At 37.8% G+C, this 25981-nt stretch overlaps 1 long non-coding RNA gene across 1 annotated transcript; it reads left to right on the top strand.

The window, feature by feature from the left end:
* The first annotated feature begins 2964 nt into the window (after positions 1–2964).
* LOC307188155 lies at positions 2965–23281 on the top strand. Its single transcript, XR_013828815.1, has 3 exons — positions 2965–3096; positions 13982–14142; positions 23247–23281. It is a non-coding gene; the product is annotated as an uncharacterized lncRNA (long non-coding RNA).
* The last annotated feature ends 2700 nt before the right edge of the window (positions 23282–25981 follow it).

Below are 25981 nucleotides of genomic sequence, written 5' to 3'. Positions count from 1 at the left end.
GTATTTAGTACTTAGTAGTAGCCTTCATGTGTTTATGTTTTTTCAGATTTTTTCCTGTAATTGATAGTCTCATAGCTTTGTGGGTGGAAACAATACTTGATACAATTTCAATGTCTTAAATTTACCAATGCTTGATTTGTGACCCAAGATATGATCTATCGTGGAGAATATTCCATGAGCACTTGAGAAGAAAGTGTATTCTGTTGTTTTTGGATGGAATGTCCTATAAATATCAATTAAGTCCCACTTGTTTAATGTATCATTTAAAGCTTGTGTTTCCTTCTTTATTTTCATTTTTAATGATCTGTCCATTGGTGAAAGTGGGGTGTTAAAAGTCCCCTACTATGATTGTGTTACTGTCAATTTCCCCTTTTATGGCTATTAGCGTTTACCTTATGTATTGAGGTGCTCCTTTGTTGGGTGCATTAAATATTTGCAGTCGTTATATCTTCTTCTTGGATTGTTCCCTTGATCATTATGTAGTGTCCTTCTTTGTCTCTTCTAATAGTCTTTATTTTAAGGTCTATTTTGTCTGATATGAGAATTGCTAGTCCAGCTTTCTTTTGATTTCCATCTGTATGGAGTATCATTTTCCAACCCCTCACTTTCAGTCTGTATTTGTCCCTAGGTCTGAAGTGGGTCTCTTGTAGACAGCATATATATGGGTCTTGTTGTTGTATCTATTCAGCAAGCCTGTGTCTTTTGGTTGGAGCATTTAATCCATTTGCGTTTAAGGTAGTTATTAATATGTATGTTCCTATTTCCATTTTTTTAATTGTTTTGGGTTTGTTATTGTAGGTCTTTTCCTTCTCTTGTGTTTCCTGACTAGAGAAGTTCCTTTAGCATTTGTTGTAAAGCTGGTTTGGTGGTGCTGAATTCTCTTAGCTTTTGCTTGTCTGTAAAGGTTTTAATTTCTCCGTCGAATCTGAATGAGATCCTTGCTGGGTAAAGAAATCTTGGTTGTAGGTTTTTCCCTTTGTCACTTTAAATATGACCTGCTGCTCCCTCCTGGCTTGCAAAGTTTCTGCTGTAGATCAGCTCTTAAGCTCTGGGGATTCCCTTGTATGTTATTTGTTGTTTTTCCCTTGCTGCTTTTAATATTTTTCTTTGTGTTTAATTTTTGATAGTTTGATTAATACGTGTCTTGGCATGTTTCTCCTTGGATTTATCCTGTATGGGACTCTGCACTTCCTGGACTTGATGACTATTTCCTTTCTCATATTACAGAAGTTTTTAACTATAATCTCTTCAAATATTTTCTCAGCCCCTTTCTTTTTCTCTTCTTCTTCTGGAACCCCTATAATTTGAATGTTGGTGTGTTTAATGTTGTCCCAGAGGTCTCTGAGACTGTCCTCACTTCTTTTCATTCTTTTTTCTTTATTCTGCTCTGCAGTAGTTATTTCCACTATTTTATCTTCCAGGTCACTTATCCGTTCTTCTGCCTCAGTTATTCTGCTATTGATTCCTTCTAGAGAATTTTTTAATTTCATTTATTGTGTTGTTCATTATTGTTTATTTGCTCTTTAGTTCTTCTAGGTCCTTGTTAAACGTTTCTTGTCTTTTCTCCATTCTATTTCCAATATTTTGGATCATCTTTACTATCATTACTGTGAATTCTTTTTCAGGTAGACTGCTTATTTCCTCTTGATTTGTTTGGCCTGGTGGGTTTTTACCTTGCTCCTTCATCTGCTGTGTGTTTCTCTTTCTTCTCATTTTACTTAACTTACTGTGTTTGGAGTCTCCTTTTCACAGGCTGCAAGTTCATAGTTCCTGTTTTTTTTCTGGTGTCTGCTGTCAGTGGGTAAGGTTGGTTCAGTGGGTTGTGTAGGCTTCCTGGTGGAGGGGACTAGTGCATGTGTTCTGGTGGATGAGGCTGGATCTTGTATTTCTGGTGGGAAGGACTGCATCTGGTGGTGTGTTTTGGGGTATCTGTGACCTTATTATGATTTTAGGCAGCCTCTCTACTAATGGGTGTGGTTGTGTTCCTGTCTTGCTAGTCGTTTGGCATAGGGTGTCCAGCACTGTAGCTTGCTGGTCCTTGAGTAGAACTGGGTCTTAGTGTTGAGATGAAGATCTCTGGGAGAGCTTTCCCATTTGATATTACTTGGGGCTGGAGGTCTCTGATGAACCAATGTCCTGAACTCGGCTCTCCCACCTCAGAGGCACAGGCCTGACACACAGCCAGAGCACCAAGACCCTGTCAGTCACACAGCTTTTGGGAAGTCTGAGGTCTTCTGCCAGCGTTCAGTAGGTGTTCTGTAGGAGTTGTTCCACGTGTAGATGTGTTTCTGATGTATTTGTGGGGAAGAAGGTGATCTCCACGTCTTATTCCTCTGCTCTCTTGAGGGTCTCTGGGCACATTCTTGAACAACTGTTCAAGACATGCCGTCTTACAGGACAGCCATAGAGACTTCTGAGTCTACCCCACCCTGACCAGAGGAGAAACCGTAAGCTTCATTCAGAATCCTTTGGGCAGGAAGCTCCTTCCTGTGCTCCTTCCTGCACCAGGAGAAAAGCGTGCCCCTGTGCCAATGCTCTTCCACCTGGGCCCAGAGGTAGAAGTCCAAGTCAAATGGAGAAAAACAGCCTCACTGAGCAACAAGGAGTGTCACCTGTACCCAAGGTGATCTTAGCAGCAGCAGAAAGTACCTGTGGTGGATTTTCAGGCAGAACTCCATAATAGACGTTTGTTATTATTAGGCTGGAGTGTGTTAGGCAATTAAGCAATGAAATGCTTACTTTGGAAGCAAATAAACATGTGGGCAACTACACTACTATCAATTAAATGAGCACTTTAGTACACTGAATGGTACCCTAATGAATGGTTCTGAAATGATAAAGTAATAATAGCTAATATTTATTGAGTGCTTATGTCAGGCACTGTTAAATGCTTTACAAGTATCGGCTTATTTATTTCTCACAACTCTGTGATAGAAATACCATTTTTATTCCTCTTTTATGTATGTGGAAACTGAGGTTGAAGAGGGTATGGAAGTTGCCTGCAGTCACAGAGCCAGGACGGGACTGATCCAGCAATGGAAGCCAAATTGTCTGCTCCCAAAGGCCTGTCCTCACTGTGCAACACCTTCTCAAATGGTGAGTGAAGCCCGTGATGTGAGCAAATGAGCACAGAAGTTCAGAGTTAATGTCATTCCTGCTACATAAAGTTAGAATATGCACCAGGGCACTCTAACCTTCTCACATTTGTCAAAGGAGATTATGAATATGCAGTGATTAGCTCTGAAAAGAGCTACATTTTGTAACATGATGAATTACAAAAGCCGATCCTCCTAAATCCCAGCAGAGAGGTCTGTACGGGATAAAAACATATCTTTTAGCTTGTTTCAAAATGAAACTATTATACAATGCACAAAAAAATTGTGGTACAGTACTGACCAGTTTCTTAGGACTTCAACTTTGCTCTTATTTGTTCACTTTCTGAGAGAGGAATAAGTTTATATAGAGGTCTTATATGACAGATAGCACATGCCATCACATTTTTCAGTTGATAACTTGAAGATACTTTGAAGTAATCCAGTTCAATCCTGTCATTTTAAAGAAGAAGAACCCAAGACTCAAATATTAATATCAAGTCGTAAGCAGGAGTGATTAAAAACTAGGCCTTTTGAATCCTTGTATTGAATATTTCCAGACAGCTTGCATAAATAGAACCACTGGAGGCAGAATGAATCCATTTCCCAACCCCCATTTCCACCTGCTTTGTACCCTGAATACTCAATTAGCTCTAAGAAAGCAAAATGAAGAGAAAAGCTCTGGGATGGGATTTTATTCCTCTCAAGACGTGTCAGAAAGTCATGAAATCTGGAAAAGAATTATCCCCTTCTGCTGGGCAAGGGATAATCTTTGCTATTGTGGATATGGTGGTCTGACATGACTAGTGGTTCCCCGGGGCTATTTGATATTTCTTGAATAAAGAGTCTTTGGAATGCCTTGCCGAGGATAGGTTGCCATGGAAACAGTGAAGTCAGCGGTTGCAGTCCTTAGTAAAAGATTTCATCTATTTGCGTACCTAGCTGGTGCAAAACATAGCTGGTGCAGATTTTCAAAACAGCAGCCTTGCTTCTAGAGCATGTGACATTGACCATTAACTCTGATTCAGGACGTCATATGTTAAATGTCATTCTTCAAACAATGATGCTAAAGCAGTCTGGAGGAAAATACCATAAGGATTGCCAGGCTGACAGTAGTCTCGCAATAGAACTTGAAGTAGCAAAGCCTGGATTATAAAGCCTGCAAAGCATCGTTAACTCCCCGTCCCTTGCCCCCACTCTCCACCCTAGAGAAATCAGCCATGAGTATCTCTTTTCCATGTCAGTGATGGAGGGTAAAGAAGAAACTACATGAGGGAGGAAGGGAGAGTGGGGAGGAAAGAAGGAAGGAGAGACAGAAAGAAGAGATGGGTCCAGGATGACTTGCAAAATTGAAATGCACAATAACAAATGCAAACAAGGAAGCGACCAGTGTGAATTCTTAGGCACTGCTGGTGGTAACCATTTTGGAAAAAATTAACACTTTTAGTGGATTTGAAAATGTACATAGTTGATGACCCTGCAGTTGCACTCCTTGGAACAGAGTCTCAAGGCATCCTTACACATGTGCAGCAGAACAGTGAAGATTGTTCCTGGCATCCCTGGGTGTAATAGCAAGAATACTGGAGACTTTACAGAATTCTCTACAAACATCAGCATGGATGATTCTCACAACCTAATGTTGAGTGAGGAAGTAAGCCATACAAGGATAAATGCAGTAAGAAAGTAAAATATTCACCAACTAAACAGTAGGTCATTTAAGGAAGCATACACAAGTGACACAGTTATAAAGAAGAATGAGAGAGTTATTAACACAAAATCCAGCATTGCGTTTATGTTTGGAGAGGAGAGAGGAACATTTTGGTTGGGACAATAACATGAGTACTATGAATATTCTCTTGCTTTAAAAAATTTTTTTAAAACTATGTATATCTCTATAGACACTTAAAATTACTTTTAAAATACTAAAAATTGAAAAATAGAAATTCAGATACCATCTTATATCATTTTAGTCATTATTTTTATCTTTCTCAACAAAGAACATTATAGATGGACATTGTTATTATCAAACATAGTAATAGCTTTTACATAGACTTCTATAATTTACGAAGACTGTTCCCAACACTTTAAGGTGGAATTGATTATTTCTGAATCACAACCAAATAATAGAGTCTCAGATGTGACATATACAAGGAAACAGAGCTAGAAAAGGAATAAAGTGAAACTCTGGTCTTGTGACTCAGTAGCCGGATAATCATTCTACTGTAATCGTACCAAAACCTCATACCCATTCTTGCTGTCCTCCTTATGTGGTACACTCTTTGATTAGAATCATTTGACTGTTGTTCTGTACCTCAAACTCCATGCTCTTATTGCTTACAATTCCTTTAAAATCTTGTATTCTCTCACATGCCCAAGTCTTTGCACATCTTTGTACGTTTCCTCGGCTTGTGGTGCTCTGTCAAATCACAACTCCCCTCCAGCCCGCTTAGCTTGCTCATTCTTATTCATCCTTCACTTCTGAGCTTAGATGTCATTCAGTCCAGAGCACCTGAGTCCCCAGAATCAAGTTAGCTGTCTCATAGTATCCTGGACAGCAATTATTTTCTAATTACTAATTTGTATCATCTACTACATTGTAAATTCCTTGAAAACAAGGGTTGTGTCTTGTTTACTGTCTTATTCCCAGCACCTGGATCAATGTATCTGTTGGCTGTTGCCACAATGAGACTACAAAACAAAGCACTTCAAAACTCAGTGGCTTAAAGAGACAATTGTCTATTCCTGCTTGTGCATTTGCAGGTCTGCAGGGGTTTGGCTAGTCTGGGTTTGGTCCAAGATGTGGATTGAATCCACCTCTGCTTCACATGGCTCTTTAATCTTCCCTGGACCTGTGCACTAGCTCGATTACACTCTACTCATAGCTACTGCAGAAAGGCAATAGAATGTGCAAGCATATTTGAGTCCTGTCTGCTAGTATTCTTTGGGATAATCACATGATGAAGCCCAAAGTCAATGGCAGGAAAGGACACTCTGCCATCAGTAAAGGGAACTTCAATGGCATGTGGAAAAGAGGGTGGATATAAGGAAGCGTGAAAAATCAGGTCTAATAATTCAAGTTATCACAACCAGTGCATGGCATACACAAGAGGGCTTCTAGATGTCAGAGTATGGCTTTGTTGCTCGCTTGCTTTCTCTTTCATGGGCCCCTTCCCCAATCACAGAGTCCTTTCTGTCTCACTCTGCCTCTTCAACCAGTATCTAACTGCACCTTTATTTACTTCTCCCCAAAACTATTTCCTACAAAAGCATGTCCTCTTGTTCAGCTTTGTGTGCCTTAATGGAAGACTAGGTCATCAAAATGTCTCAGAATCCAGGATAATGGATTTTAATAGCTTAGGTAGGTGATGGGGAAGATTTGGAGGATCCAGTAACCTTGCCTGAAACTCCTTAAATTCTTCATCAGGTCCCAGGAATATGCTTTATGGATAGTAGAGCTGAGCCACCAACATTCCATTACCTCTGTCTCTTAGGGCAAGTGTTATTTTATCACTATTGTGAATGTCACACATTTGCTCCTTAATAGTAAAGAATTTTCTACCCTTCTTTCTATACATCCTTTCTTGTTCAAATGGATAAAGAGGAACTGGGAGAGGAAGGAATAAGTAATGAGTGTTTTTAAAATGCAATCTGTATTTAGTCTCTGCCTCAAATATATTTTATTTGGGAAAAGAAAATGTTTTATAGTTTTTTTAGGAGCCAGCATAAATATATAAAAATCATTTTATAGCATTCATAAAACCTTTTACTATCTTCTATATGAATAGCATAGTGTATATGTAGAATTGAAACGAAGTTTAATTATGGAATTTTAGTGAAAAACTTGAAAGTAAAGGTAGTAGCAATAATTTTACCCTATATTCATCATCATTCATACAGTAATGCTTTTGTTAGGAAAACTTTTTACATTACTGGAAAAAAATTACAAGTCTGTAAACTGTTTTCTTGACATCATATTATTGGGATGTAATCAAGTTTTATTTGTTTCTGTTCAACAGTTAATAGAAAGCAAAAAAAAAAAAAAAAGATTTAATTTAAGACCTTACCTTGGCATCACATACTGAGAAATGTATGAATGTAATGTGAATGTGAGCCTAAGTGTTTTGATTATTTGATTTGTAGTGTTCTGTGTGATTTTAAACAAGGCTGCAAGTTCTTTGGTCCTTTCCCCATTAAGATCTGTTTATGGAGACTGCAGACTTGTTACAAGAGGTCCCTGAATTTCTGAAGTGTGATCAGCACTAGTGTAATGATTTTAGCTTAGATATTTGCCATTTAAGAAAGGGTAACTAATTTTTCTGTTTAATATGTATTTTAATTTGATTGTGAACCCTAAACTACGTGGAAGTATCAATATCATATTCAACTGTTTTCTTTTTTTGTTTTTTTTTTTTTTTTGTGGTACGCGGGCCTCTCACTGTTGTGGGCTCTCCTGTTGCAGAGCACAGGCTCCGGACGCGCAGGCTCAGCGGCCATGGCTCACAGGCCCAGCCGCTTCGCGACATGTGGGATCTTCCCGGACCGGGGCACGAACTCATGTCCCCTGCATCGGCAGGCGGACTCTCAACCACTGTGCCACCAGGGAAGCCCCATATTCAACTCTTGAGAGATGGCCTCTTCTAAAAATGAAAGCCAGCTCACCTTGTTTTGTGGGTTCCAATTAATTTGGAACTTCTGGATCCTAACTGTGTGTGAATTTGTCATAAATAGGCCACCATTTCTAACAAATCAGTAGATTCTTTGTCATTTTTGAACATCTAAGGATTAGAGCAAAGATACTATGGCTCTGTGACTAATATTTTACTTTTGCAATATTGAGGTCTCTAACATTAGTCTCATGGCATTTAGCTATGTGTTTATTTTAATCCTAAAAAAGCTTAATTAAGCTATTCATGTTACATCTCTTACTTTCTTCCATAATTATGTTTATTAGAAAAAAAAAATCCAAGCTATAAGCTTCTAGTTCCCAGGTAGTTGAGCTCAGAGTTGTGTTTGACTTGTGAGACACTAATAAGACCTTGAAGAAAAAACAAACAAATAATACAACCCCTTAAAAATGGGAAATATTAAAAAAAATAGGTGTTTTCTACCTATTCAGCATCATTTGCTAGGGAACTCTGCTGCTTTCCTTATCCCAAAGCAAGGAGGTTGTCTAATCTTAGAAAAGTTCTCTTACAGCCTGAAACTCTCTGACTCAGTGATTATGACTCAGCATGCTTGACAGCCAGGTCTAGCCTTGAAACATCAGATGCAATTTCCTGGAAGCTGTTGTCAAATCTATTTACAAAGCCAAGCAGAAAAAGTTTCATCAGGAACTCAATTGTGCTGTCTTGGGTATCTATAGAAGCTCCTTTATCTGCAGCAAGGCAATACAAATTACATGGAAGGGGGTGAACGGTGAAGTGCTTACATGTGGCAGTACACTGAAAAAGGGAATAATGAGTTTTATTGCTTTTCTCATTCCTCCACTCCCGACATGAACATTAAAAAAATTACAAAACTCGTGCATGCGTGCACCCATGGAAGAAGGGGGAGTATGGGAAGGGAGGAAAGACAGAAGGTTGCTGTTTCAATGAAGACATTTCAATGAAGGCAAGGTGTCAGAATAAAGCCTTTGGGGAAGAGATTATAAGAGCTAGAAGAACTGGTTTGTTTCTCCACTGGTGAGGTGAAGAAAGAGTGTGAGAGTGAGAAGAGCATCAGAGAGAAGAGATTTGGAGAAACGTATAGGAGAGGTGTACTGTACTTCTCCAGTCCACCCTCCTCATTATGGGGGTTGGTGGTACTTGACTCCTCTTCTCATACAATTGGATGCCCCTAAGTTATGTGCCTGTGAAATTTGGGGTTGAGTCTTTAATTAGGGAACTGGTGACTATTTTTTGACTGGAGTTTGTGGAATAACAGAATTTGGGGGCAAAGAAGGAAGAGGGCTAGAATGGTATTTCTAAGAGAGAAAGGGCAGAGCCCATCCCCATGTCCCATTTGGGAGTGACAGTCATTTCTAAATTTCTCATATAGGCTGAGAGAAGGCCAGAGAACTTAGTTTGAATCAGGAGCCAGATCACTAGTTCCCCAAGAAATTGCTCAGTCATGTAAGAATACTCTTCAACAGTTTGTGAGGTAGATGGTTGTAGTTAGGCATACAAAGATCAAGTGGTAGACAGACTGGGACTTCAGACTCCCATGGGTCTTTACATCTGTCAACAGCTGGTCGTCCTGGACACCTGGCTGAGAAGCAGACAGGGTGGAGAGAAGGTGGTGGTACACTGACTCAATCCTCACAACCCTAACTTCCGCCAGCTCACTGGGTGGCTTAAACAATAAAAAATCATTCTGTTACGGTTCTCGAGGCTAGAAGTCCTAGATCAGGGTGCCAGTATGGTCAAGTTCTGGTGAGGGTCACTTCCTGGCTTGCCGTCTTCTTGCTGTGTGCTCACATGGCCTTTCCTTGATATGTGTGCTGGGAAAGAGAAAGACCTCTCTTTCTTTCTCTTCTTATAAAGTGGCTTTATAAGATTTTATCAGATTGGGACTCCACCCTCATGACCTCATTTAACCTTAATTACCTCCTAAAAGCCCCATCTCCAGATACAGTCACATTGGGGGTTCGGGCTTCAACATATGAGTGTGGAGTGGAGTACATAATTCAGTTCCCAGCAATACTATTCTCCATCCAATTACAATATCATTTAGGTTTTAAGAGGTGCCCGCTGAACTTTTCATAATCAATCAATCTGAGATCATGGGGCAGGTGTTCTAAGCATCCAACTTTTGGTTACCTCAAATGATTTTTAGGATTAAAAGAGATGAGTATCATCAGAAACTGTTGAAGAATTAAAATAATGAAAAGTATTGGTAGAACCAAAGAGGGAAGGCCATAATCCTGACTAACATGCCCCTTCTGGATACACGTCCTCGAAATCTGAGCTTAGAATGAGAGGTCAGCAGCAGAGGACACTCAGTTTTATGTGACGAGTCTTGTTTTCATTCATTCTACTTCCTCCTTTTAAGAACTCAAAGTTGTAAATCTTTTATGTTATTATTATTATTATTATCAGCCACACCACACGGCTTGTGGGATCTTAGTTCCCTGACCAGGGATTGAACCTGCAACCCCTGCACTGGAATCACAGAGTCCTAAACACTTGACTGCCAGGGAATTCCCAAAGTTGTAAATCTTATATGTCTCATTTTAGCAAGAAGACCTCATTTATTTTGGCATAAGGAACTTGATAAAGAGAAGTGATTCTTAAAAGGAAGCAAAAGAAGCTCCAGGTACCACACAGAGATCAGATTACAGATTGAATTGGCCTTTTATAAATATTAGGAGCCACAGTAACTGGTCTAGCACAGCTCCTAGGTTTTGTTTTGCAATGTCCTGCCTCAATGTTCCACTGCGTAAGCTCCCGTTACACAGCTACAGACCTTATTGACTCATTACTGGGGTCAGTCAGGTGTGGAATGGGTTAGGAATTGCTATAATATCCCATTATATTGCTGTTGTACCCCATTATTCGAGCTGACGCAGGGCAGTGCACTGGATATAATGCTGTTCTTCAGTACAGAAAGAGACAGCTTAATTCAGAGACTGTAACAGCTCTAACAGACCTTTTTTTTAAAAAAAATAAATTAATTTATTTATTTTTGGCCGTGTTGGGTCTACATTTCTGTACGAGGGCTTTCTCTAGTTGCGGCAAGCAGGGGCCACTCTTCATCGCGGTGCGCAGGCCTCTCACTGTCGCGGCCTCTCTTGTTGTGGAGCACAGGCTCCAGATGCACAGCCTCAGTAGTTGTGGCTCGCGGGCCCAGTTGCTCCATGGCATGTGGGATCTTCCTGGACCAGGGCTCAAACCCGTGTCCCCTGCATTGGCAGGCAGATTCTCAACCACTGTGCCACCACGGAAGCCCTAACAGACCATTTTAAACAGACTTTTAACAGGGAGAATATTCTAAAAATCAAGGCACCTATGCAAACAAATGAAGAAGTCTCAGCTCCTACACACTTGCTATCTACAAATGCTAAGACAGTTCCAGTATTCAAGTTCAAATGCTGAGAGAGTGGTAAGGAGATTCCTGTGGTCATAGTGACCATTTTGAAGAACAGTGCCATTGAGATCAATCTGTAGATTTCATTTCACCTACAGGTTCAGGAGAAGAAGTCCCTTTGTTCTTGGTCAGGGTTGTCCAGGACCTGACACCAGACCTCTTAATTCCCTGGGCGATTGAGCCAGGCCACATGGCAGGGTCCACAGTTCTCTTATTCCTGACTCAACCTCTCAGGCTACTTTCCTGACATCTGGTTTACTATTCCCTTATGGTAACACTACCCACAATTCTATCTCCCTTCAATGCAGAGTCTTAAAGTGCACTGGAAGCCCTTAAAATGGTAAAAATCCAGGGCAAAGGCAGCAGGCAATCCCATTTGGGTATAAGGGTATAGAACATTAATTGAAATTAGATTCTTTTTACATTAAAAATAATACAGCTGTTTTGGAAAAATTAGCAGCTGTTTTGTACACTTTGGGTATTATGGTAACTAAATATTTACATTCATTTTTGTACTACTCACACTTGAAATTAAATGTTTGGGAACTTATTGTTTCATGACTGTCTTCCTCAGAGATGGTTAAGTTCTTGAAGGAAAGGATCTAGTCTCTCTTGACTGTTATGTCATCCCTAGACTTAGTAGAGATGATACATAATAGATTATCCATAAATTATGGTTGTAAAAATGGGCAAGCCCATGGTTTCCCTAACCATGGTGATTTGGTGACAAAGACTATTTTAGCCTCTTTTCTCATCTTTCTGCTACTGCTGTTTAGTGTCATTCAAGTTGGCTACTCCTTTTACTTCTTTGCAAGTGGAGCTTGAGTGTATCTAAGTGTATTCTTGTGACCTAGGGCAGGGTCCCTCAGGAAGTGGCATACTCGTGTTTCATAGAGCCTCTTTAGATACTTCAATAATGATGACATCAGAGGAAGCCACAGGGTATAAATGGGGGATCACTAGACTGGAAGCCAAAGGTATCTTAGTTTGCTAAACTATTTTAGGATGCTATTTAATTTCTCTGCACCTCAGTTTCCTCCTTGAAACGAGATGGAATGAAACACCTATTATATTTGTTTTTTGTTTGTTTTGTTTTTTTTAATCTGAAATGGGAAAACAGCCTGGCATATAGTACACATTCAATTCAAGTTAAATCTGATTTCCACAAATCTAAGCAGTTGTCAGTTACAGTTTAGATGCAAAAGATAACAAGTGGTCTTCTCCAATCCTGACCTCAAGAGCAAGTTCCCCAGCCTTTCAGTTGGACCACTTATTGCTTAACTACCTCCCTGCTCCCATAACTACAGTGTGCTGTCATGACGTATTTGCCCTTAGACTATCGTAGCAGCTTATAACCTTGGGAATGCTTAAGTCATGTTGCAGAAGTCTTAGTAGAAAGAGCAAGATGTGAAGTAAATAATCTGCAAGGTGTGGGTGCTAGGAAGTCTGTAATCTAAGGATGGAAAGGACTTTAGAATTCCCTAACTTTATGCTCAGACTATCCTTGTTGATCCAGAAAACTTACAGAAACCACCCTACAAGATTTCTAGGTCATGGTATGCAAGATTTTTCCGAGAGAACTGAGTACCTGTCGTCCTCAAGCTTCCGCAGGGGTAACTAGATAGCGAACCATGGGCAGAAGCCAGAAGGATACAATTACAGAAATCACAAGAAAATAACCATGATATCTGTAAAAATATCAGTCTTTCAAATATCATTAAGACAAAACATCTTTCTCAATTATAAAAAAGCAGATAAGGGAGATTCTGGAATTCTCTAATTTGACCATTGTCCCTTCTGCAATCCCTAAGGGTTTATTAGTTTTCACATCTTGAACTACGAAACAGAATAAAAGGATGGTGACAGGTGGGCTCACATGGTGCCTTTTTTTTTTTTTTCTGCGATACGCGGGCCTCTCACTGTTGAGGCCTCTCCCGTTGTGGAGCACAGGCTCCAGACGTGCAGGCTCAGCGGCCATGGCTCATTGGCCTAGCTGCTCCGCGGCATGTGGGATCTTCCCAGACCGGGGCACGAACCCGTGTCCCCTGCATCGGCAGGCAGACTCTCAACCACTGCGCCACCAGGGAAGCCCCACATGGTGCCTTTTAAGTGAATTAGTCATTTTGATTGTATATACAGAGTATAGCAACATCCCTCAAAATTTGTTAATACCCCTAGGATTCAAGTGTTGTTCAAAGCATTTTCTCTTTGGTGAACTATTGCCATAGGCCAGCGGCCCCCAACCTTTTTGGCACCAGGGACTGGTTTCGTGGAAGACAGTTTTTCCACGGAAGGTGGGGTGGGGAGGTGGAGGGTGGGAATGGTTCAGGCGGTAATGAGAGGGATGGGAAGCGGCAGATGAAGCTTCAGCTCGCCTGCCGCGCACCGCCTGCGGTGTGGCCCGGTTCCTAACAGGCCGCTGACTGCTAGCGGTCCGCGGCTGGCAGAGGGGGGTTATGGGCCCCTGCCATAGGCCGTTAAAAGTTCCAGTGATTTTCAGTTGCGGAATACGCACCCCACATTCATTTTCAGTAGATGCCTGGTTGCTTGAGGTCTGCTATATAATGCCTTCATTTTAGGTCCTTTGTTAATTGTTTTATTTTTCTTCACTATTTTTCCTACTAATTGCTATTTGGCCTTCATTAAGGAGATTAAAAACCTACCCACCACCTTCTTCTACTGCAGCTGACCTTATGACTGTCCTTTGAATAATAGTCATCAACATTTGTGCAAAGTGATTTTTATTCACAGAGTTCTGAGGCATTAATTAGTGTCATAACAACCCTAAGAGGTAAGTAATTATAATTCTCACACTTTTTACACAGGAGAAACTGAGATACAGCTGGCTTAAGTCATATGCCCAAGCTCATGCATAAGAAGGTGAAGAATAGACCAGGACCTGAGGTACACAAGAGCTTCCCTATGCCTGACACCGGTGAGCAATCTAGACAGATGGCATACAGCATCACACTGCAGAGTCTCCTGGGTGGGTAAAAAATCTTGTTTTGATTCTTATAATGGGGACCTTGAGTAGAATCTCATAAGGATGGAAAGTTTCTGAGATATCAAACTAGTAAATAAGCATAGGTTTTCCCCATGGGGAACTCTAGGGGAAATATGAAGTCCCCTTATGAAGACATGTGACATGCATTGAAGGTACCTATGATGCTAGTCAGCCATCCCTCTTTCTGTTACCATTATTGCATCTAATGGCTTCGTGAACATTACTCTTCCCCAAGACTTCTACCTCAGACTCTAATGTAGCACTAAGGAGAAAAACAATCACTGGCATACATTTCTGTATCAAACCTCAAACCATAATGGATTTTAATACAAGAGTATTAAAAATAGACTATTTCAAAATTATTTGGCTGATCTGTGAGTTAATAGCTTCCCATATGATGCACAAGGTTTGGGCATGATCCCATTAATAACAGAGGGTATCTCTTTGGCCAAGCCTAATTTTGAAGCTAACATTTATTGATAAGACTTAGGGGGGTTGCCATTTTGTGTGCACATGCTTGAATATTTGCTCAATGATCAGAGACATAATTTCTTAAAAGCATTCCATTTTTCATTATTTTGTAGCTTATTTTTAACATTCTGCTATTTTATGTAAGATAAAATGAAAATTATATATTAGTCTTCTCCAAATTTTTGCCCCTAGAGCAAGAATTGTTCATTTCAAACAAAAATGGAAAGGCTTTTGGAAAATTATAGAGTGATAAACTGGTGTCTCTAGATGCTTTTATGGAACCACAAAGTTAGGAGCAATTAATATCCTTCCTGACTCCTCACAGTGTTCCCTTCTGTCTGAAGTAAGGCAGAAATGAGAACCCATAGGCTGCACCTGACTAGTTCCCTCTGCAGATCCATTGGTCAGTCAGTCTTGGTCTGAGTTTAATTTAGGAGAGAAGTAAATACGATTGTGTAAATTTGACTTAACCCTAGACTCCAAGTTAAGAGGTAGGCACTACTGTCACTTTAGATAAGAGTATCTTCAGATAAAACACTGAGTTGCCTGATTTCTAAATCTATACTTAGTCCATTTGGTAATGCAGCAATCCAGTGAGCTGGGTTATATACTATTCTATACTACCTTGTCCCCCAAATAATCTACGAATGACTTGGGGAGGAAAAGCTTGGCACACTTTGGGAAGCCACTAGGAAGGAAAGCCATCAATTATACTTAAAGGCACCGAGTGTTGTTAATTCCACTCTAAAATAAGAATGAAACTGCCACCATCTCTTCATTTTCAGTGCGACAACTTACTGGTCTTCCTTCCCTTCCTGCCCTTCAGTTTATTCTCTTTATTGTTCAAATTAATGAATTTAATGAGTACTTACTGACAGGGAAAATCTAAAATGCAATAGATCATGTCATTCACTCCGCTATGTAAACTTCCGTAGCTTTAAATTTTAGATTTAAAATTCCATAGGTGGGATAAAGACTATTCATCATGTGGTTTCTATATGTTCTGCAATTTTCTACTGAAACCTTGGGGTTCATTCAGACCTGCTGCACTGCTATGATTTTATTTGTCTGAAAGAGGCATTATGTACCTTGATATGTAATGTTTCTCTTATAAGAATGTCCTTCTCCTGTTTGTGTGCTAAGTGAGATCTTACTCCTTGAGAGACTCCATTAAAGTTATTTTAGGAACAAATGTCCAACAACTCCTACCCACCCACAAACAACAGTCAGTGTTCCTACTCCTGTGCTTCAGCTGTGCTTTGAACAAATCTCTCTTCACACACATCACCCTGTACTGTAATCACATTAAGTGCAGAAATGATTTCTTTTTCTCCTTCACTTGTAATGCACATAATAAGGGCTCGATAACTGTTTATTGAACTATCATTTCATCTGTCCTATGTCATTCTCCCTCTATAAAGAATAGTGTTGTATTGTTTCATGAATGTCCCGTTTTATTAGATACTTTATTTAACCAAGTCTCAGTTGTGTCATGGAAAAAAAACCTGTGAAAATTATAATTATTCACTTCACAAGGATATTATGTAGATTAATTAGTAGACTCAAAGTGCTCAGAAAATGTAGGACTTATTGTTTAGGTGTTAAGTTCTATTATCTAAGATCAGCAGTGAGGCTTTCTAAATGTCAGGAGTAAAGTTTGAGAACCCGCTGCCACAGAAAATCTGTAAGAAGGTGCAAGCTAGGTGTGAAGTTTCTTTTTAAGTAATTTTGGTTCTGAAACATCACATTGTTGGCTGGAAATTGCGTTTATAAGAATAAGATTAAGGGGGAAGTGGAGTGTTCGGTGTTCTGTAGACGGATGTGTGACTGTATTTATAGGCATATATATGTTATATATATACCACAGGTACACAAATAAATAATGCTATAGGTGTACAAAATCATGATGCACATATCATATATCTAAATATTCTATACACACATATACACAGAGAGTGAGGGGAGAGAGAGTAAGAGAAGAGTTAGTTAGCTAGTTAGTTAGTTATTCCTGGTAAAGCCACTGCGGTTGCGGTTATGGAAGGCTCTCTGGGTTACACTTCCAACTTATGAGCATTGGAATTTTGTGTCCTTTCAAATCACAGTATGTATCCTCATGGCTTCAGAACCAACTATACACTAATCAGTCCATGGGTGCTCAGGGAAATCTTCATTACTGAATTTGTGAATTATTGGTAAAAACAGACGTAGGTACACTTAACTAAAATTTCTATAAAGCTTGAAGACCTGTAAAGTTCTTTCATATATATTTGAGATAAAGCCCTGTTTTCTGACATTATCAGGTTCAAAGATTGGTTGGTTAGTTGAAAAAAAAATTATTTCATTGAGGAAGCTTAAAAATAATACATACTTTACTTTTATTTAAGTGGTTCTAAAATTAATATCAATTTGTCAATATTTTTATATTGTGCCAGGTCTTTTCCTCTATTCTGGATTCCCTGCTTTGAATTTCATCTTCTTGCCTAATCCACATCTAAAATTCATCATATACAATTTTCAGATTTGGTTTCCTTAAAGAGGAGGGAGAATTTAAAGATATTTGTGAAGACAGTAGAGTACAAATTTCTTTGACATATTTTATGTTTTTCCCTTTAAATTTTTAGTTTTCTTGATATACCTGAATTGATAAACATTTTCGATAGATTTACATTTATGGAGTCTTTCCAAAGCATTCAACTTAGTTTTTATAGAAATGACTCTCCTTTTACATGTATATTTACATTAATTTATATAATGATTGAAATACGTAGTTACCATACATACCTAAGTTGTAAATACCTAAGTCCATATTCCATGAATTTTTGTCCAGAACTTTTCATTCACTGAATACATATGTTTTTCTTAAATGCTTACTAGTGCCAGACACTATGCACTATTTATGTTTCCATAAGAATGTATGCTTCTCATTCTGCATGTGACATTTGCTATAAAAATTAATTCAATATTGATGTTATTGTCATAGCTGTCAGGGCCTATGGAGAACCCCAGGACTCTCTCACACCTTGTGGCTTACGGACTTATGAGTCTGACAAAGTATACAAAGGGGCAGATTCAAGTGAGTAGAATTGCATGGGTAGATGCTAAATGTAAGGATGCTAATTCATGTATGTGTAAACATGAGAGGTCCAAATCAGTGAGCACCTGTGAAAGTACTTCAACATTTGAACCATCTGCCTGGACTCAGGTAGCTCTCATTCTTCTGAATGAAGAGCATCTCCACCCATTCCACTCTTTAGCACCCTCCATCTTGACGTATACTACTCCAAAAATTTTGAGAAAGACCATAAATGCTTCCGTAGTAACTCAGTCTGCCAGATGACTGCTTTTTGTCCATAATTTATACTGTACTTGTCATTATTGTACAACATTTTATTACCAGTCAGAGCAATTAAAAAGTAATTTGTTTCAGATAGTAATACATTTTCTACCATCTTCATGATGTAAAAAGAAAAAAGGAATACAAAGTAGTAATGTGTCCTGAGAAGACTTTCAAACAAACAAGCAAACAAAAAAGAGATGGTGTTAGATTGTTTATGGCTGCACTTGTTAAATGGCTATGTCTTGAGGTGGAAGAAGGATTAGCAGTCTTCTCTGCCAAATGCTTATATTTCTTTGCAGCAGGACTGTTTTCCTTCTTAATAAGGGCAACAGTTAGGTCCATAGATTTTGTTTTACTCTATAGTTGTTTTGTCTTCACAATAGACTAAAATAATTGGTGTTTCACTTTTTAAAAAGCACACCCTATAGTAGTTGCAACACTTGTCTGGAATACCCAGCTCTAATGTTTTTAATATAATGTTATACTTATAGATGAGGCTAGAGGAAGTTCAGAAATACATGTTTTAAATGTGGTTTTTGCTCTGATTCAAGACAGAAGTGTCTCAGGAAATTAATTGCTAGAAAAATGTTCTAGCCACGACTTGTTGTCAACATGAAGCCATAGCTCTGGTTCATGAGTCTACAATGCCATTGTTATCAATAAGACTTCTAGTTTCAGTACCGATTGTTGGTTTCATTCCAGCGCCATGAGTCAGTGAGCTGAGGTGGCTTTGCCTCAGCCAACAGGTGTAAGAGGTGAGAATTCATGACAAAGCTCCAATCAGATAAGAAGCAATCTAACCAACTAGTGATGCCAAGTCACCTGAGAATGCTGCTCTTGTCTGGAATTAGAACTACTTTATTATGATTAACATATAAAGCCATTTGAAGATTTGAATTTTACTCTAGGCAACAAGAAGAACAAAAATTTTCTTGTTAAATGCTTGAAATACAGTTTCAAATGCATAAGCTGGTCTCATCTTGAGAACTGGTATTTTACATGACAGATTAAGATATTCTTTTCTCTTATGTATGCAAGATCCAGGGGTTGCATGAAGCTTTATTGAATATTGAAAACCACAGACTACCTAGGCATGCACGAGCCTTCAACAAAATTGCAAAGGGGTGAAGCTAGTGTTTGGGCTTTACTATCTCTCTTTTTCTGTGATCCTTTTATTACACCCCTCTCTTGGTTTCTGCTAAGTCAGTGGTGGGGTGGAAAGATCACTGAGCTTGGAGTTAGAGGAGTTAAGTTCTCATCTCACCACTCAAAATAACAATTAGACTTACCCTAGTAGAGCATATGTAACAAAAATAGCAAACCCTTATATAGTCAGTCAAATACTGTTTTAAGTGAATTCAAGCATTAACTCATTTAATCCTTAAAACCACGCATGATGTGGGTACTATTCTTATCCCCATTTTATAGATGGAGGAACTGAGACAGAGTGGATGAATAACTTGCCCATGTTCACATAGCTAGTAGTAGCTGGAGCTGGGTATGGATTCAGGGAGTCTTGCTCATTGTTTTCATTTTGTGAGTTGGGCTCTGCAAACCTCTCCTCTCCCCATCCACTTGTTCTAATAAAAAATGAACTACTTGTAGTTCAACAACATGCCATGCTGTTCTTAGAAATGTATGCCTTTAAACATACTGTGACTTCTCTCTGGAATGTCCTTGTCCCCCTGTCTACCAAGTAAACACCTTTGTCTTTCAATTCCCAGTTCAGATATCACTCTTTTCTCCAACTCAGATAAAGTTAACCTATCCCTTGTGTGTGTGTATAATATGTGTATTTAATTGAAAATATATTAAATTTTTAAAAATTTTGAAGATTTTAAGAAATGTATACAATACGGTACAAATAAATTTATGGGAAGAAGCATTCAAAAGATAAGTAAGAAATTAGAATAAAAATAAAGCACAGCCAAATGCAGGAATACAAGGTATCTTATTTTAAAATATTTAATAGCATAGCTAAGGTTGGCTGCAAATACAGTTCTAAGCTTCTAAGTAACCAGAAAGAGAAAGAGATTCAGAATATCCATGGGATACATTTTTTAAAAGCCAGATGCTTAAGAACTATATAACTTTATATCATTCTGAAAGAAATTTCTGCCAACAGTCTTCATAAATAAGCTATTGGCTGATATACTAATAAATATTTTCAGCTGCATTCAGGATTGCTATTCAGTGAGTATGCATTAGTATGGCCATCCTGGTTATTAAAATGCTGAAGGACTTCCTTACTGATTGGTAAATAGACATTGCCTCGAACGCCTTTTCTCCATCCCTCAGTATTCTCTGCTTATCCGTATCATCCAGCAACCAGAGATGAAATTTGGCAAAGCAGGATGCTCTAAGAACTGCTCCAGCACTCTGGAGGTGTTCCTCCTGGTGGGCCAGTGTCCATGCCTCACAGGTTGTTAAATATGTTGGCTATCATCTCTCAATTAAAACAATACACCTCCTGAGACTTAGAAACTCCATTCCCTACATTACATAGCCACTTGGATTTCTTACGGATTCCTCAGTGTTAACACGTCATAAATCAAGTTTTAAGAAGTTGAATAAATGAGTAGATACAATATTGAGTTTTATGTTTTTCCTAATAGTTTTCTCAACTCAATGATCTAATGCCAAAGTACAATTTAGTAAAAGAAAATCTAAGAGGACCAAAGAATTTATACTTCTGGATGAACAGAATAACTACTCATACTAGCAATACTCCAAATAAAATTATTTATCACAGTCACAATTTTAATGAGAGTTAGCAACAGGGTGCTCCGGGGTTTCATTTTTGGTGAGACCTGCAAGGCAGCTATTTTGTGTTGCTAACTAAGGACAGATCCACAGGCTTTGATAATGTGCCAGATTGAGGAGCAGAATCAAAATTTTCAGTGAAACTAAAGAAGCCAATCAGAACAGTTGTCTGGAGAGATAGCCCCTCCATCTCAGCACAGAGGTGGCAGAGGATTTTTCCGCAGAAAATAGTTGTGGGGCCATGCCAAATATGACAAAATAGGCCCCAGAGCCCATTTACACACCAAAATCATGGCCAGGTTATTCGGCCAGGAGAAATTAACAAAGCATGTAAATTAAATCTTCTGGTTATCATTTTTTTCTTAATTTTCAATTAACTTTATTGAGATATAATTGACATACAATAAAATGAACCCATTTTAAATGTATGATTTGATAAGTTTTGAAAAATGTAATTATCCATGGAAGCCACCCCAGATCAAATTGTGAAATATTTTCATCCTCCTCCAAAGTTCCCTTCTCTCTCCTTTCAGTCAATATGTTACTCCTACCACCAGCCCCAGGCAATCACTTATGTGCTTTCTGCCATCACAGCTTAGTTTTTCTTATTCTAAACTTTCACAGTAATAGAATTACTTGATAGTTACTTTCTGACGACTGTCTCATTTGCTCAGCATAAAGTTTGCAACAACGATCCTTGCTGTAGCTGTTTTCAATGGTGAATAATATTCCATTGTATAAATGTCACAACATGTTTATTCACTCAACTTTTCATGGATGTTAGGATTGTTTTTAGTTTTTTTTTTTAATACAATTAAGAGCAATGCTGCTGTGAACATTTGTTTATAAACCTTTCTGTGAGCATATTTTGTATTTGCTTTTGGATTTCATTTTAACTTTTTGGGGGAAAAAATTAGGCTTACAGAATAATTGCAATAGTATGAAGAATTTTTATTTACTCTTCACTCTAATTCCCCTAATGTTAACATTTTACATAACAGTGGTAAAATTATCAAAACTAACAATTAAATATTGGCACAAAACTAGAGACTTTGTTCAATGTTCCCCAGTTTTTCTACTAATGTCCTTCTTGTGTTCCAGAACTCAATCCAGGACACTGCACTGCATTTAGTTGTCATGTCTCCTTAGTTTCCTCCAACCTAAGACAGTTTCTCAGTCTTTCCTTGACTTTCCAGTCAGGTGTAGAATGTACCTCATTTGGATTCATTTGATGTTTTCTAATGATTAGAATGAGAATATGAATTTTGAGGAAGAAACTCACAGAGGAGCTGTGCCCTTTTTAGTGTATTGTATCAGAGCTAAGTGATATCAGTATGTCTTACAACTGATGATATTAATCTTGGTCGTCAGTTCAGGTGGTCCCTGTCAGATTTCTCCACAATAAAACCACTATCCTTCTCTTCCTATACTCTGTGTTATTTATTCATCTATTTATCTATGTGTATAGATTTAAATATACATATATGTATTAAAATATATACCTTAAAATAAGATGAACTGTTATATATATTCCAATTCCAAGCCACCCTCACAGGATTCATTCTAACATGCCCCTTGTGCATAGTTGTAACCTTACATTGCTGAGTAGAAATCTCTGACAGTGAGGAGCTCTCATCATTTACAGTATACTTACTTATTTGTTTAGTTCCAGTACACATATAAAATAATTTCAGATTGCTAACATGTACCTCTGTAAGAAACAGACTTACCATTTAGAGTACAGTGTTTTGTACATTCTTTTTTTGTCTCTATAACTAGAGTATCAAGTCAAACACTATTACTAAGTTACTTTAGTCAGCTTCTTTCTTTCCATAGCACCATTGCCAGTCACAGCTCTGCTATGTACTAGCTCTGGGACAATGGAAAAATTACCCGACCTCTTTGCCTTAAGTTTGTCATCTATAAAATGGAGAATGTAATGGTAAGGATGTTCTTTATTGTGAGTAGATGCCTGGCACATAATATTTGCTAGATAAGTATTTGCTATTATTATTGCCTATTAGTCATTATCAAGGCAATAAATTGACTTGCAATTATGACACACATAACTGCATTATAGTCTAGTTTTGTCTTTTTCCTCTTTAGGTTGTGAGCTTTTTGAGAATAGGAATTAGGTCTTTATTTCTTTACACATGTGTCTTGCATGATAAGTTCTCAAAAGATATTTGTTGGTGTTATTGAGTATTAGGTACATGCTATATATTAATAAAACCAAATAATATGATATGGTAAGTGCATATTAATGTACTAATAAATAACTGTTTAGTATCTTTTCCTAGTCACAAGTTTGTGTTTTTGACATAATCTTTCCTGAAAAAGGACCTATTCACATATGCACATATTTCTCTTTTAGACACTTATAGAATGGTATCTAAAATTCCCTCTATTTGATCTATCCTTTGGGTTAACAGTTTATTTAAACTACTTTGGAGGGAAGATCCAACATAATCTATCATAAGAGCTAATGAGATCTTTCATCTTTCTATTTCAAAAGAAAAGATTTGACCAAGATGGCACAAAAGGAAGAGGAGTCAGGGAATGTGAAGGTAAGAACAAGAATATTGCTGTTACTCTGAAACAAGGATGCATATTTAGCAAAGATTAAAATGTAAACATTAAATCATGATTTCTCTCTAGGGGGAAGCTATAACATTTGCTTTCATAATGACAAATTTTATTCTTCTGGTAGTAATCTGTTCTGATTGTTGTGTTCCCTTTAATTCCCGCAAGTATTTTGCATTGAAAAGCATTACAGAGATATAGGAGAAATTTTTATCTGTCTTTATTTTAAATTTATAATTAGGAACTCTTTTGCTAGATAAATGTCAGATATAAATGAAGTAAATACATGTTTCATATTCTTTTATTAAACATCTGCAGAATGTGGAGAAATCATGTTTTAGAGAATCAGGAAGTAAATATTACCCTTAATATAATAATTTGGAATCATACAAAATTAATATAAAGTAAATACCTTTGAAATGGTTAACTTTGTGCTTTAGCAATAATAGCACTTGACAATGTTTAAATAGCTAACAAAGAGGGAATTTAATTTGCCTAAAAAATATTATTTAACCAAAATGATTAATATAATTTCTGGTATCTGGGAATTTTCATAAGGTAGTATCAGAAAAGAAAAGAAAAGAGTCAGCCAGAAGCTTTAGACAGATACGTTTTAACAACTTCGAATAAATTGGAGGTCAGATCAACCTCATTGTCTCAAAAATACTCTGATCTGTTATGCAATGACTGTCAGGTTTAACTGTCAGATTTCTCAGTGTCAAAACAAACTTCAGCTTTATCTACCTGTAGGTTTACTTTTCTTGGGTTGGTTCTGTAATGCAGTTGACTATTGCTTTACAAGAAGATATCTAAATATGGTAATGCTTCTAGCGATGGCTATTTACCTCATTTATAGCTAATATGTATCTCATAGATCTAGGGCCATTTTTTCTGCTTTTACCAAATCTTTTTGTTTCATAAATGCCAGATGTGGGTTAAAATGGAGTTTAGAAAAATGAAACAAGAAAGAGGAAAATGTTTTGCTTCCCATTGTTTATATGTGCAAATCTACTACACACACGTATATTTTTAAGGAATGATGTGGCTTAACCTATGAAAACATGGGTAAGTTTGTTTCTCCAGCCCAATGGGTGTTTGAGTCCAGATGGAGACTCTAAATTATTTAAGCAGACTTGGCAACAGTGCTCTGAACAATAGCTACCTGAACTGGACTGGTGTGTTCATTCTCCCAGAAAAAATGTCCCGTAGAATCTTAATCACTTCCAGTGAATCTATAGCTAAGAGTCTCAGGAGAAAGAATTATTCTGCTTCAATAGAAGCAGAAAAAATATTTATATTGCTTTGAAAGAAGCTGTTTCTATTTTTCAAACTTTATTGCTTTTTAAATTATGAAAGCAATAATGTTCATTGTAATAAATCCCAACAATATAGAATAAAATGTTACCAAGCTTCATCCCTTTCCTACCGGTCTCCCCCTCCTCAGGGATGATCATTGTTGGGTATCTTTTAAGATTTTAGTGCATGCAAACATTCTCAACATGTGTACATTCCTACGTATGTTAAATGGACTATATCATATATAACCATCAAGCCTATCATATAGAGATCTGCCCATTCTTCAACAATGCTGCAGAATATCTCATTATGGGATATACCATTGTTTTACTCCACAGCTCCCTTATTGTCAGTTCCATAGGTTGATTCATTTTCTGTTTTCCTTAACATATCATGCGGTCATAAATACTTCTATGTAGAAATATTTCTAAATTTGTACTTTATTTTTGTAGGAATTTTAGAAGTAAAATCATTGCTACAAAGAGTTGTGTGTAATATCTTGATAGATAATAAAAATTTGTTTACAAAAATGAAATTGTGTTCTTTGATATCCCCACCAAATTAGGCATGATTCTCTATACTTTCACAAATGCTGGTTATTATTATATTTTTAAAAAATTTTATTTTGTACATTTAAATTTTTCATTACTTGGAATTTATTTCATGTATAGTGTGAGGTAGGACTCAAATATAGCTTTTACCCAAATGAATATCAAGACCCAGAATCATTTATGCATTGAGTATCCTTTCTCTGGCACTTTTATTATGAACTATATTCTCAAGTGTAATCCATATATTGGTTAAAGTTCTTAGTTGCCCAGGAACCCATCACCAGAATTTGAAAACTGTGGGATCTGCTGAGCTTGACAGCTAATGGTGTGCTGAGAATTGTCCCTCCAAAGAGGCCTTTCCATTCCTTTGGGAGACTCTGGGCAAACAGCAAATCTACTTGGGCTCGTCTCTGCATAAAAGAAATTTGTTTCAGGATGTTATATAGCTCAGAGAATAATCAAGTTGCTGAAAAAACAAATTAGAATCAAGTTTCTGGGATGCTTCTTGAACCCCTGTCTGGCACAATCAGCCCAGAAAGCAGCCACATCAGCTACCACTCAAGCTTCCAAAAATGGCAGCCTGTTTATTCACATAGGTCAGATCTCACATAGGTGTGTTTTACTGCAGGAAGCTGGTCCACATGCCTGCCCTCTAGGTCCAAAGAAGGCTTGAAATACCAGATTCATTAAACCTAAGATGCTATCAATTGTAAGATACATGATTATTTTATGTACCACTAATAAAAACAAAACACTGACCACTAAACTCTGACATAATGTTTTCACTTAGAATATTTATTTTATGATTATTGAAAAGGAG

Source organism: Stenella coeruleoalba (assembly GCF_951394435.1).
Source record: "Stenella coeruleoalba genome assembly, chromosome: 6".
Taxonomy (NCBI): domain Eukaryota; kingdom Metazoa; phylum Chordata; class Mammalia; order Artiodactyla; family Delphinidae; genus Stenella; species Stenella coeruleoalba.
The sequence above is the reverse complement of the archived record's forward strand: the minus strand, read 5'-3'. Positions and strand labels throughout refer to the sequence as shown.